The sequence below is a fragment of the Haliotis rubra genome, unplaced genomic scaffold, assembly GCF_003918875.1.
Source record: "Haliotis rubra isolate DU_JTF1 unplaced genomic scaffold, ASM391887v1 Scf657, whole genome shotgun sequence".
In the NCBI taxonomy this organism is placed as follows: Eukaryota; Metazoa; Mollusca; class Gastropoda; order Lepetellida; family Haliotidae; genus Haliotis; species Haliotis rubra.
The window spans coordinates 422,771-437,357 of NW_025767365.1; the positions used below are offsets into that span (position 1 = coordinate 422,771).

The window sequence follows — 14,587 nt, forward strand, 5'->3', positions numbered from 1 at the left end:
TAAACATTTTATGTAGTATAGCTAAACTGTTTTTTTAAAAATGCATAATGATCAAATTTTGAAAGCTAAATTTGTGTAAGTTGTGGTGGCTGAGCAGGTTAGGCAGCTGACTTTGTGTGCTGGTGATTTGGTGTGGGTTCGAATCCCAGATGGGACTCAACCCAACAAAAGTACTAGAATCTGTACTTTACTAAGAAAGTGTAATCACAAATATAACATATGTTACATTTGACCACTTTTTAAATGGCATTGTGAAATCATTTTGAAAGCCAGTTTCCAATCCATTCACGTCAACGCAGAAAGATGCTTTAACTGTTAAACCCTCCACTCTGGGTAGCTTGTTAACACACACCATTGCTTCAACTTCTTCAGTATACCAATCTCAGTACCTGGTAGATAACCATGCACATTTATCACATCCTAGATACCCAGCATATACCAATCTCAGTACCTGGTAGATAACCATGCACATTTATCACATCCTAGATACCCAGCATACACCAATCTCAGTACCTGGTAGATAACAATGCACATTTATCACATCCTAGATACCCAGCATATACCAATCTCAGTACCTGGTAGATAACCATGCACATTTATCACATCCTAGATACCCAGCATACACCAATCTCAGTACCTGGTAGATAACCATGCACATTTATCACATCCTAGATACCCAGCATATACCAATCTCAGTACCTGGTAGATAACAATGCACATTTATCACATCCTAGATACCCAGCATACACCAATCTCAGTACCTGGTAGATAACCATGCACATTTATCACATCCTAGATACCCAGCATATACCAATCTCAGTACCTGGTAGATAACCATTTATCACATCACATTTATACCATCTCATACCTAACCATGATATCCCCAGCATATACCAATCTCAGTACCTGGTAGATAACCATGCACATTTATCACATCCTAGATACCCAGCATATACCAATCTCAGTACCTGGTAGATAACCATGCACATTTATCACATCCTAGATACCCAGCATACACCAATCTCAGTACCTGGTAGATAACCATGCACATTTATCACATCCTAGATACCCAGCATATACCAATCTCAGTACCTGGTAGATAACCATGCACATTTATCACATCCTAGATACCCAGCATACACCAATCTCAGTACCTGGTAGATAACCATGCACATTTATCACATCCTAGATACCCAGCATATACCAATCTCAGTACCTGGTAGATAACCATGCACATTTATCACATCCTAGATACCCAGCATACACCAATCTCAGTACCTGGTAGATAACAATGCACATTTATCACATCCTAGATACCCAGCATACACCAATCTCAGTACCTGGTAGATAACCATGCACATTTATCACATCCTAGATACCCAGCATACACCAATCTCAGTACCTGGTAGATAACCATGCACATTTATCACATCCTAGATACCCAGCATACACCAATCTCAGTACCTGGTAGATAACCATGCACATTTATCACATCCTAGATATCCAGCATACTAAACCCAGTACCTGGTAGATAAGATTTCATATTTATTACATCCCAGATACCCAGCATACCAAACCCAGTACCTGGTAGATAAGACAACACATTTATAAAGGCTGAACATACAATGTAGTTCCATGCACTCACTATTCAACTCAATACTTCCCTGTTAAGCAAAGTCAAGACACTTTTACAAATACAAATGAATATTTAACTGGTTTCCATCACATTTCCTAGCAACAAGTCTACACTACAAAGGCACATGTGTCAACATAATACAAGCAATTGATGCCACTTGAATTTTTATGCAACTGACACAATGTTGAACTGTGAATTTCCAATCTTGCACACAGTTTGTTCCCTGATTACACAGGTCCCACAGCCAGCTGACTGTGGTTCTGTCTCCTCGACAGTAAGCTGTCCGTCCTACACGTGGCTGGTTATATTCACAATAAACATCAAGTGCCAGCCATTATGGTGTCTAGCAAAACACCTAAGAACAAAAATTGGATTTGAGAATAAATGCTCTTTAGAAATTTTGTGAATTGGAAAAATTAACAAAGAAATCAATTTGTGTTGGCTCTAAAATTAATGAAGGAGGCAGATTAGTTGAATGAATAATTTGAATGTTTCAGTGTGCAGTATTTACAACGGGATCACCATCACTGCATTAACTGTCACAATATTGGATTCAAATGAGTGTGATTAGCAGTCACATATTTCAGGATTTGCTACAATTGTTTTATTGTTGTTTTCATTGATAGTCATTTTCTCTTGTATAGTGAAGTAGTGCCTTTGCTTTAACTACACTGACAGTGATTTGTGGAAAAGTTTTACAACTTTTATTTCAAGCAGCAACCTTCACTCAGAGATGAAAGTGGTAAAAGATGTGGAGCAACAACACTGTATCTTCCATGTATCAATTTGCCCGATAAAAGAATAAAAAAAATATTCAGAAAACAATTAATAACAAACAATGTCTTTGTAGCTTGCAATGTCCAGTTTGATATATATTTTCTTGTTTGCTTATATTTTGATCCCTTTTTACACAACCCATTAGGTCTGACACATAGAAATACAATATGATTTCAAAATCAAAAGTGAACATGATGTTTCATCTGTCTGTTGTAAAACAAGTAGCATAATTTAAAAATGAAGCATACAACTTCATGGATGACAACTTATTGTTTATTGCATAGAGCAGTGTTTCGATGTAGATTCTTTCACAAAGTCAGTCGCCTAGACCGCGCAGCCACCACGGCTTCCACGCAAGGCTGAGCGGTGGCTGAGCGGTCTAGGTGTCTGACTTTGTGTGCTGGCGATTAGGTGCCTGACTCGGAGGGTGTGTGTTCCGAATCCCAGATGGGACTCAACCCAACAAAAGTACTAGAATCTGTACTTTACTAACAAAGTGTAATACCAAATATAACATATGTTACATTTGACCACTTTCTAAATGGCATTGTGTATTTCATCAAGTTGTATACTTCATTATTGACTCACCAACTTCTAGATTAGTTAGTTATTAACTTTATTTAGCATCTCATGCACAACTAAGGTATTTCGGCGACAGGGTAGTACACTTATTAAGAAATGATGGGGAACAAAAATTAGAAATTTTGAAAGAATGGTGTTACTACCCAAAAAAAACATAGAAACGGAGTGTTAATGGAAATTTAAATGGAAGGCGAATTAAAAAAGTAAGGAAAAATATGAAATAAGTAAAGAGTAGTAGAGATTTGGAATTTAATATAGATGCAGAATAATAAATGGTTATTGTTATTGTTTGAGGACAGAAACCTGTTAGTATTTATCTATTATGTGAATAATGATGAATATAAAAGGTTAAAAAAAGGTTAAAGACAATGCCAATCCTACAGTAAGTATCATTTAACTCCGTTCAGTAGTCATGGTATGATAGAAGTACAAACAATCTGTCTACAACATTAACAAAAGCTCATCAGTTTGGCACTGAATCCTTCACATAATGACTACCCATGTGATGCCAGAACAAAGGCATACTCCCCTCCTGTCCCAGTGCTCATATGTATTGTTCCCCAGCACTGGGTCATGTTTGTCAACAGTGAGCAGATATATGAAAACATACCTGAAAGCCTTGCTGGTCAGTGTGACACCTAGCTGTCAACACAGGTCCTAGTAGTCGTAAACACCCCTCAGTAAACTCCACTGATTGATAGAAACCTGAAATAACAGAACCAAGTTCCATTAACTCAATTAGGATTAAACATTTCAGTACAGGTTGGTACCAGCAAAGGTGGTATTTTTAGGAATGGACAGTAATAGGAATTGACAACACTAACACTGGTCTACATTTGGCCATAGTCACGTCAACTTCATTCTAGCCTTAGTATTACACACATTAACATGTCTTAACAGATCCTCTATAATAAATTAATCAATTACATGATGAAAAATACACCCCTTTAGTGTGATGAATACAATTCATTAGGATTTGGATATTTTCTTAAAACATAAGACCATAAAATCTAAACCAAAGTAACCCCAGATCAGGTGGCTGAACCAGCGCAGCTTAGCTGTAATGCCTTGGAGTAGAGCTCCAACTGTCATGTCATCAAGCCAACAGAGTTCCAACTGTCATGTCATCAGGCCAACAGAGCTCCAACTGTTATATCATGAAGCCAGCAGAGCTCCAACTGTCATGTCATCAAGCCAGCAAAGCTCCAACTGTCATGTCATCAAACCAGAAGGGCTCCGACTGCCATTTCATCAAGCCAGTAGAGCTCCAACTGTTATATCATCAAGCCAGCAGAGCTCCAACTGTTATATCATCAAGCCAGCAGAGCTCCAACTGTCATGTCATCAAGCCAGCAGAGCTCCAACTGTCATGTCATCAAGCCAGTAGAGCTCCAACTGTCATGTCATCAAGCCAGCAGAGCTCCAGTTGTCATGTCATCAGGCCAGCAGAGCTCCAATTGTCATGTCATCAGGCCAGCAGAGCTCCAATTGTCATGTCATCAAGCCAGTAGAGCTCCAACTGTTATATCATCAAGCCAGCTGAGCTCCAATTGTCATGTCATCAAGCCAGTATAGCTCCAACTGTCATGTCATCAAGTCAGCACAGCTCCAACTGCCATGTCATCAAGTCAGCACAGCTCCAACTGCCATGTCATCAAGCCAGTAGAGCTCCAACTGTCATGTTATCAAGCCAGTAGAGCTCCAACTGTCATGTCATCAAGCCAGTAGAGCTCCAACTGTCATGTCATCAAGCCAGTAGAGCTCCAATTGTCATGTCATCAAGCAAGCAGAGCTCCAACTGTCATGTCATCAAGCCAGCAGAGCTCCAATTGTCATGTCATCAGGCCAGCAGAGCTCCAACTGTCATGTCATCAAGCCAGCAGAGCTCAAACCGTCATGTCATCAAGCCAGTAGAGCTCCAACTGTCATGTCATCAAGCCAGTAGAGCTCCAACTGGCATGTCATCAAGCCAGTAGAGCTCCAATTGTCATGTCATCAAGTCAGCAGAGCTCCAACTGTCATGTCATCAGGCCAGTAGAGCTCCAACTGTCATGTCATCAAGGCAGCAGAGCTCCAGTTGTCATGTCATCAAGTCAGCAGAGCTCCAACTGTCATGTCATCAGGCCAGTAGAGCTCCAACTGTCATGTCATCAAGCCAGTAGAGCTCCAATTGTCATCTCATGAAGCCAGCAGAGCTCTAACTGTCATGTCATCAGGCCAGCAGAGCTCCAACTGTCATGTCATCAAGCCAGTACAGCTCCAACTGTCATGTCATCCAGCCAGCAGAGCTGCAACTGTCATGTCAACAAGCCAGCAGAGCTCCAATTGTCATGTCATCAAGCCAGCAGAGCTCCAATTGTCATGTCATCAAGCCAGCAGAGCTCCAACTGTCATGTCATCAAACAAGAAGAGCCCCATCATGATGTCATCAAACCAGCAGAGCTCCAACTGTTATGTGATCAATCCTGAATCCAGGTGACCTTCAATCATAATGTAATCAAGACAGAAAGTGAACAGCTGTATTGTCATCAGCAACATCACCAGCCTCTGTACTGTCACCATGTCACCATGTCATCTGCAGGAACAGCCTAATTCTGAGGTCTTTGTACTGCTGACTATAAAGATCGGCACCAGATCATGCAGTAGAGGCCCCAAGATGGAGCCCCGCACCATATGTACCCAACCGGGGAAGTGTGGAATGACAGAGGATATGTCTATGCCCAAATCCTCTACTTATCCTCCCCATGACACGAACATGAATTCATCTTGTCCTCAACTGGGCCTCAGCTTGTCTGGATAACTGGACTGTCCCGAGCTGGCCACACAAGTGATGGAATTGGTGCCAGTCCTAATGAAGTATGACACAAGTGTCCCTAGCTACACCAGAAGCTGAGGAGAGTTTGATAACCCTAATTCATTAATTTCCCCTTGCCTGGACGAACAGGGGAACAGAACCAAACAGGGATCACCAGACAAACAAATCACAAATTGATTCTGGTGATCGATCATTTTGAAAACAGTTACACATGTAGAGTCCCTTCAACATCTGGCCATGAAATCAACAACAAGCCAGACCCATTACTCCTGGAAAATATGCCGTAAAAAATCTGCTTTGATTTACAGTGTTGATATTTAAGTCAACAAGGCAGGATTTACATAATCAGGAATTACCATGTCCCATGTGTGAAGGTACTTAGCAGTCCCAGTTCCTGTTGTCATAGTGATGCTCAACCAATACAGTCCCAGAAATACATCTATCTTATTTAAAGATATACATCTGCAAATTAGAAAATATAATCCAAATGCAGCCCCAAATGCTTAATGATAGAACAGGAACTGAGGTAATCTAGACTTTTGTTGGATTATGTGACACAATTTCCACTGTTTAAATATCCCACAACTTTTCGAAATGGACAGCTGTAAGTCAATTATAAGCCATCTTGAAACAACATTTCAATTGATTTACACTTGGAACATATGTTTTTAACATATTTCAATGAGTGACTGATTGATTTGAGGATGTCTTATTATCCACCTGTGCTACAGCAACACATGACGAAACTTGACTTTTAAATGTTTTCAGCTGTGCATAATCATCATAATACAATGTTCCTATTTAAAGCAATCAGACCAACCTTCGACAAGAAACAAATCAGGTAAGCACATATATCCTTGTTCATGGAACCATATTTAGTATACCCAAATTTTCAAAACTGTTTTCTCAAAGTGTTGAAAAAGGGATTTTTTTTAAAAATAGGAGAATGTCCTCATAACTCTCCATTCGTTAAAGATAAAGGGCATTCCATTATTTTTCAGGAACAGGGAGTTACTTGGATATTCCCCTTGAAATATAATCTCCTGGGTCTGGAAGACCATCTGAGGGAGTATGCTATATGGAATTTGGCCTCTGCCCTGTCGGGTCGGTGGGGTAGTGGTTGAGGCAATCACTTGTCACACCGAAAACCTGGGTTCGATTCCCCACATGGGCACAATCTGTGAAGCCCATTTCTGGTGTCCCCTGCCGTGATATTGCTGGAATATTGCTAAAAGAGGTGTAAAATTAAACTCACTCACTTCTTTAGAAAGATCTTACTTCAGCTCAGAGAAATCTTCTGTATATCGCTGTCTATAAAGCAATATAGAGCATATAAGTTCACTATTGAAAAGTCAGGTATAAAGTTCACTTTAACGTGTTGTTAAATGATAGATATTGAAGTGTTTGCAATTATGCATCCACTTCAGTTGGTGTGATGTAGTCACAGGATTTTCTGTTTACTTCAGTCACTCAAGATGCTTCATCATTTTCGGGGCACATCTTAAGGCTGTCAGAATAAATAAGCTTTTGTTGGCTCCACATTGGCAGACAAAGTTATCTTTCTTGTTAATGGATGCTGTGACTTACATGATTGTTATCTACATATATATACATATATATATATATATATATATATATATATATATATATATATATATATATATATATATATATGTGTGTGTGTGTGTATGAGGTCTGTATGAAGGTTCCTGTGGCCCTGTGGGAGCCATCCAGTGGAGGGATTCACAGTCGTTTGAACATTGTGTTCAGGGTTTCACAGTTGTGTGGGTGAGTGAGTGGTTATATGCCGCTTTTAGCAATATTCCAGCAATATCACGGCAGGGGACACCAGAAATGGGCTTCACACATTGTACCCATATGGGGAATTGAACCCTGGTCATCAGTGTGATGAGCGAACTCTTTAACCATTTGGCTACCCCACAGCCTCATAGTTGTTTGAACATGTAGAACCTTGTGGGAGGGTTTCACTGTTGTTTGAACATGTAGAACCTTGTGGGAGGGTTTCACTGTTGTTTCAACATTAAGCACCTTGTGGGAGGGTTTCACTGTTGTTTCAACATTTAGCACCTTGTGGGAGGGTTTCACTGTTGTTTCAACATTAAGAGCCTTGTGGGAGGGTTTCACTGTTGTTTCAACATTTAGCACCTTGTGGGAGGGTTTCACTGTTGTTTCAACATTTAGCACCTTGTGGGAGGGTTTCACTGTTGTTTGAACCCTTTCATCTTTGAGCACTGTTGGAAGGTTAGTCCAGTCCGAAGGGAACCATCAAGCCACAAGAGTGAATTTTGTATTGGTTACTAATCAAGCACATCACTATTGGAGTCTACTCTATGTTAATCATTTACTGAGGCCCTGTTCCACAGCCTTGCAGATACCCTATCAGCTGTATAGAAGCTGGACTATCAAACACAAACTGTAGCATACACCGACTAATCAACCATGATGAGGTTCATGAATACAGGCTGGGCTATAGATTGAATACTTAAATCATTACTACTGCATCTCTAGGATTTTATGGCACATCAGTGGATGGGAGGCAGTTATTTGAAGGCAGGGGAGGGGTAGAGAGGGGAGGAGGCCTTGCTGACATAATAGAGAACACAAAGTTTTTGTATGAGATGCTGGAAAAGGAAGCATTAGGGAACAGATTGATAGTAACTAGGCCTGACTTTACAGTAGACAGACAAATGGCAGTAATACTTACAAGAAAATGTGAATAAATAAATGAAAATTCTTTCTTAAAAGATACATTGGTTGTTGTAGTAAGTGAGGGAGAGAAAGACATCACTTATATGTCTGACAACATCAAACATTTCAGCACAAGTCCGCTGAAGTACAGACATCAGAGGCTTGCACTTCTTTACTCTCATCGACGGGTGTTGATATTTGGTATCACCCCATCAAGGGTGAGATTCTATATATTATCCAATATCTTGCTAAACCTTGAGCACAAAAACAATGCATTCTTTTGATGACAATGTTGACATTTGAGATGATTTTACAGTAATAATCAACCAGGGTTAGAATTCACATTCATGTATTTTTACCGTTTACCGGTAATGCCTTTCTTCGGCTAAGATGGTGAGTAGAGCTGGAGAACCAGACACTCACTGCTTGATGTGTCAGTGTTCCTTCATGATGTCAAACCAGACACACACTGCTTGATGTGTCAGTGTTCCTTCATGATGTCAAACCAGACACACACTGCTTGATGTGTCAGTGTTCCTGCATGATGTCAAACCAGACACATACTGCTTGATGTGTCAGTGTTCCTTCATGATGTCAAACCAGACACACACTGCTTGATGTGTCAGTGTTCCTTCATGATATCAAACCAGACACATACTGCTTGATGTGTCAGTGTTCCTTCATGATGTCAAACCAGACGCACACTGCTTGATGTGTCAGTGTTCCTTCATGATATCAAACCAGACACACACTGCTTGATGTGTCAGTGTTCCTGCATGATGTCAAACCAGACACATACTGCTTGATGTGTCAGTGTTCCTTCATGATGTCAAACCAGACACATACTGCTTGATGTGTCAGTGTTCCTTCATGATGTCAAACCAGACACATACTGCTTGATGTGTCAGTGTTCCTTCATGATATCAAAGTGACAGCCACATAAACACATAAAGCTCATACAAGTTTTATCTCCTGTAGAAGCCAGTTTAGGAAGTAAATACTTATTCTTGACTATTTACAGTAAAATCCAACAAAATTATGAGTACATTTATCCCTCCCTGTTTCATAACAAAATGCTCTGCAGATACACATCTGTTGTGACAACTCCAAGGATCATGGAGTGATACAAACAGTTGTTATTGTACTTGAGTAAGCTGATGGCTAGTATTAATCGGTTTCCACATCCCCCAACTGAAGTAGTTCTTGGTATGCCAAACCTACCTGTGATGTGCCACTGTCACCTGACATGTCACACAGTATGAGCCGAGAGTCACGCAGTCCCGTCACTAGGAGGCATGTCACCACCTATACCAGTAGAGTAAAGTTGTAGCCAGTGTTTGTGTGGCCGGCCGGCTACACTGGTCAGCCAGTCACAGAGGAGCTGGCGGTGGGCCCGCTGTGTGCAATAATGAACAGCAGCAGCAGCAGCCACCAGGAAATCAATCCATGAGACTTCATACTACAGCAGACTGAGTCCTATTGATAATATCTATATGTTTAGGGAATCCAAAAGGGTGAAACTCATTCAAGGAGTTACACATCGCTGTGAAAAGATTTCTCGATTTATCGATGGCTTAGTGCTTGCAGTGCCATTTTCGTGCCGCTACATTCGTAGTGTCCGTTAGTTATCCTCTTTTAGCGCACATATTTACACATGTTCATTTTTTAGTTTCATGCAATAGTTTGATCAACATGTTACACAAGTTGAAAGAGACTCTGGCCCATCTAAATGCCTGTTATCGATTCACGAAGTCTATGGTTTCTCAAAGGATGTTCCAACTCTGCACTCTATAAAGGACACATGGAATGGGAACCTCTGTGTATAGTTACTATACTTATGTGGTTTCATATTTCATGTCCAAAACTTTATCTATGGAACTGGGATCCTCCTTCCTGTTGACAAGGACTCCTATAACTCACTGACACACACATACAGATATATACTCAACATTTATCTGAACACATGTGATCGCCAGAAAGATTATCTTTCAAACTTTCCATGGAGGTAGTTGAATGTGAGAATAAAACTGTGTACTCCGCCAACCATCCATCAGAATACAACGGTCTACTCTGTAGAAGCAATAAGTGTTTATAAGATGAGCTTCCCAGTTGGTTGTTCAAGAAATACATTTGTTCCGACATTTTCTTTACCCTGAAACTGTCAGACCTTGTGTGCTAGGTTCCTACTCATGTTTAACAGTAAAAAATACAAGCATTAAATACAATTGTTTACATTCATTCCATCTGATCCACAAATTCCATCAAAGGTTGTCTTGTCAAGATTACAAAGGGTAATATACCAGTAATTTAACAAAGTTAAACCATCGTACACAGATACATAATGAAACAAAAACTTTATGATCATTATGCTACAAAAAGATCTCCTAACAAAATTATGAATTCAAGGCACAGTGTTTTCCTTTCTGTGGCAAGTATTAATTAATGATGATCATCAACCTGTTTGATAAGAGGCACAATGGCAACATCACTGTTGACATTTGCTCAGATGGCAATCCTCTTTGACAACATGGTTATGTAGTATATCTGATTACAAGCCACAGATTACGATAATCCCTTATAACATAATGTGTGTGCTGAAACATCCTGCTGAGTCCTTAGCAGAATGAATTCTAACTCAGTAAAATATCCTGCCACAGTTAAAACCACTTCACCATATTTCCCAATGAAGGCAGTTGTAAGACTCCTCCAAACAACTCAACTGACATGTTAGAACTACCTCAACTTGTTTGTTGTCCAGTGACACAAAACCTACCACTGTCCAACCAACAAATATAATCAAGAGAAGATGCTTTCACAAAATGTAAACACAAAAAGCATACACTAGTTTTGGTTGACTGGAAGTGGCAGCAGAGATAGCCCACTGTTTCCTGTATTGAGATGTCCCTCGCCACACAGCCCTCCATCAGCCCAACACCTGACACAATCATGTCTGTTTTACAGGCTAATGATGAGATAACTCACATGGGGGAATTTGTCCCTTGCATTTCTATCAGTGTCCATACAGAGAGGCTAATGTAGTGTTTCTAGTCACACAAGGTTTTTTCAATTTGCACTGCCTAACACCAGAGTCAACCCACATGCTGCAGACTCAAAACCCCATACAGACATGCAACAGACTTGAGGCACAATAAAGCCATTCCACTGACTCAAGACCCCATACAGACATGCCACAGACTTGAGGCACAATAAAGCCATTCCACAGACTCAAGACCCCATACAGACATGCCACAGACTTGAGACACTATAAAACCATTCCACTGACTCAAGACCCCATACAGACATGCCACAGACTTGAGACACTATAAAGCCATTCCACTGACTCAAGACCCCATACAGACATGCCACAGACTTGAGACACAATAAAGCCATTCCACTGACTCAAGACCATACAGACATACCAAAGTCTCCAGATGCCATACAGACATGCTACAGACTCCAGATCCCATACAGATATGTCACAGACTCCAGATCCCATACAGATATGTCACAGACTCCAGATCCCATACAGATATGCCACAGACTCCAGATCTCATACAGACATGTCACAGACTCCAGATACGATACAGACATGTTACAAGCTCCAGATCCCATACAGACATGTCACAGACTCGAGATCCCATACAGACATGTCACAGACTCGAGATCCCATACAGACATGCCACAGATTCCAGATCCCATACAGACATGTCACAGACTCCAGATCCCATACAGACATGTCACAGACTCCAGATCCCATACAGACATGTCACAGACTCCAGATCCCATACAGACATGCCACAGATTCCAGATCCCATACAGACATGTCACAGACTCCAGATCCCATAGAAACATGTCACAGACTCCAGATACCATACAGACATGTCACAGACTCGAGATCCCATACAGACATGCCAGAGATCCCAGACCCCATACAGACATGTCACAGGCTCCAGATCCCATACAGACATGTATCAGGCTCCAGACCCCATACAGACATGCCAGAGATCCCAGATCCCATACAGACATGTCACAGACTCCAGATACCATACAGACATGTTACAGACTCCAGATCCCATACAGACATGTATCAGGCTCCATATCCCATACAGACAAGTCACAGACTCGAGATCCCATACAGACATGTCACAGGCTCCAGATCCCATACAGACATGCCACAGACTCCAGATCCCATAGAAACATGTTACAGACTTGAGATCCCATACAGACATGCCACAGAATCCAGACCCCATACAGACATGCCAGAGATCCCAGATCCCATACAGACATGTCACAGGCTCCAGATACCATACAGACATGTATAAGGCTCCAGATACCATACAGACATGTCACAGACTCCAGATACCATACAGACATGTTACAGACTCGAGATACCATACAGACATGCCACAGACTCGAGATCCCATACAGACATGCCACAGACTCCAGATCCCATAGAAACATGTTACAGACTCCAGATACCATACAGACATGTTACAGACTTGAGATCCCATACAGACATGCCACAGATCCCAGATCCCATACACACATGTCACAGACTCCAGATACCATACAGACATGCCACAGAATCCAGACCCCATACAGACATGCCAGAGATCCCAGATCCGATACAGACATGTTAAAGACTCCAGATACCATACAGACATGCCACAGATTCCAGACCCCATACAGACATGTCACAGATTCCAGACCCCATACAGACATGCTACAGACTCCAGATTCCATACAGACATGTATCAGGCTCCAGATCCCATACAGACATGTATCAGGCTCCAGATCCCATACAGACATGCCACAGATCACAGATCCCATACAGCGCTGCTGCCAAAGACTTTATCATCACCATTACTACCTGTGTCCCCATCAGTACACAGAGTCTCAAGGCTCACACAATGTGCTTGGCACAGACGATAGAGTAACCACCATCAACAGTGCCCTATTGATGTCCGATAACCACCGTGTTTCGGGCGTATTGTTTTAAGCAGTACATGAAGAGTATTGATATTTTCCAATCGATTGATTGATTTTGTGTCTGCGTCCTTATTGCTTCATCTGATCAAAGCTGTCAGCCCTAACCTCTGGCAGTTTTTCTGCACTTAATTTTCACAAAAACACTGATCTTTGTACTGTCTTTCGTACAAAGATAATAATGTTTTTGTGAATGGCTGGTCTGCATGGAGGTATTACGCTGCTGCTGCTGCTGCTTCTGTCCTTGACAAAATGATGACATACAGCCTTTCACATCACAAAAGTTAAACTGATACACTTGCAGCAAAACAATCCTTTAAAACGCTACAAGTGGCAGTACAGCTGCATAACAGATGCAGTGTGTCTGTGCAGTTTGACTCTCTACTGACTCACACACTGATCAGACCCTCCATAAGTCAGTCTGGCCACAACCAACACACCCTCTGTCTTAGTAACACCTGTACCTACAACCAACACCCTCTCTCTTAGTAACACCCGTACCTACAACCAACATCCTCTCTCTTAGTAACACCTGTACCTACAACCAACACCCTCTCTTAGTAACACCCGTACCTACAACCAACACCCTCTCTCTTAGTAACACCCATACCTACAACCAACACCCTCTCTTAGTAACACCCGTACCTACAACCAACACCCTCTCTCTTAGTAACACCCGTACCTACAACCAACACCCTCTCTTAGTAACACCCATACCTACAACCAACACCCTCTCTTAGTAACACCCGTACCTACAACCAACACCCTCTCTCTTATTAACACCCATACCTACAACCAGGACCCTCTCTCTTAGTAACACCCATACCTACAACCAACACCCTCTTTCTTAGTGACACCCGTACCTACAACCAACACACTCTCTCTTAGTAACACCTGTACCTACAACCAACACACCCTCTCTTAGTAACACCCGTACCTACAACCAACACCCTCTCTTAGTAACACCCGTACCTACAACCAACACCCTCTCTCTTAGTAACACCCATACCTACAACCAACCCTCTCTCTTAGTAACACCCATACCTACAACCAACACCCTCTTTCTTAGTAACACCCATACC

General features: G+C 41.4%; 1 protein-coding gene across 1 annotated transcript in view; it reads right to left on the reverse strand.

Moving 5' to 3' along the window:
- Positions 1-14,587, reverse strand: part of LOC124257304 (kin of IRRE-like protein 1) — a 295,543-nt gene that overhangs the window by 216,558 nt on the left and 64,398 nt on the right. Inside the window, exon 2 of the mRNA XM_046691339.1 lies at positions 3,606-3,700. The gene's annotated coding sequence lies outside the window, so the exon portion shown is untranslated. The remainder of the gene's footprint in view (positions 1-3,605; positions 3,701-14,587) is intronic.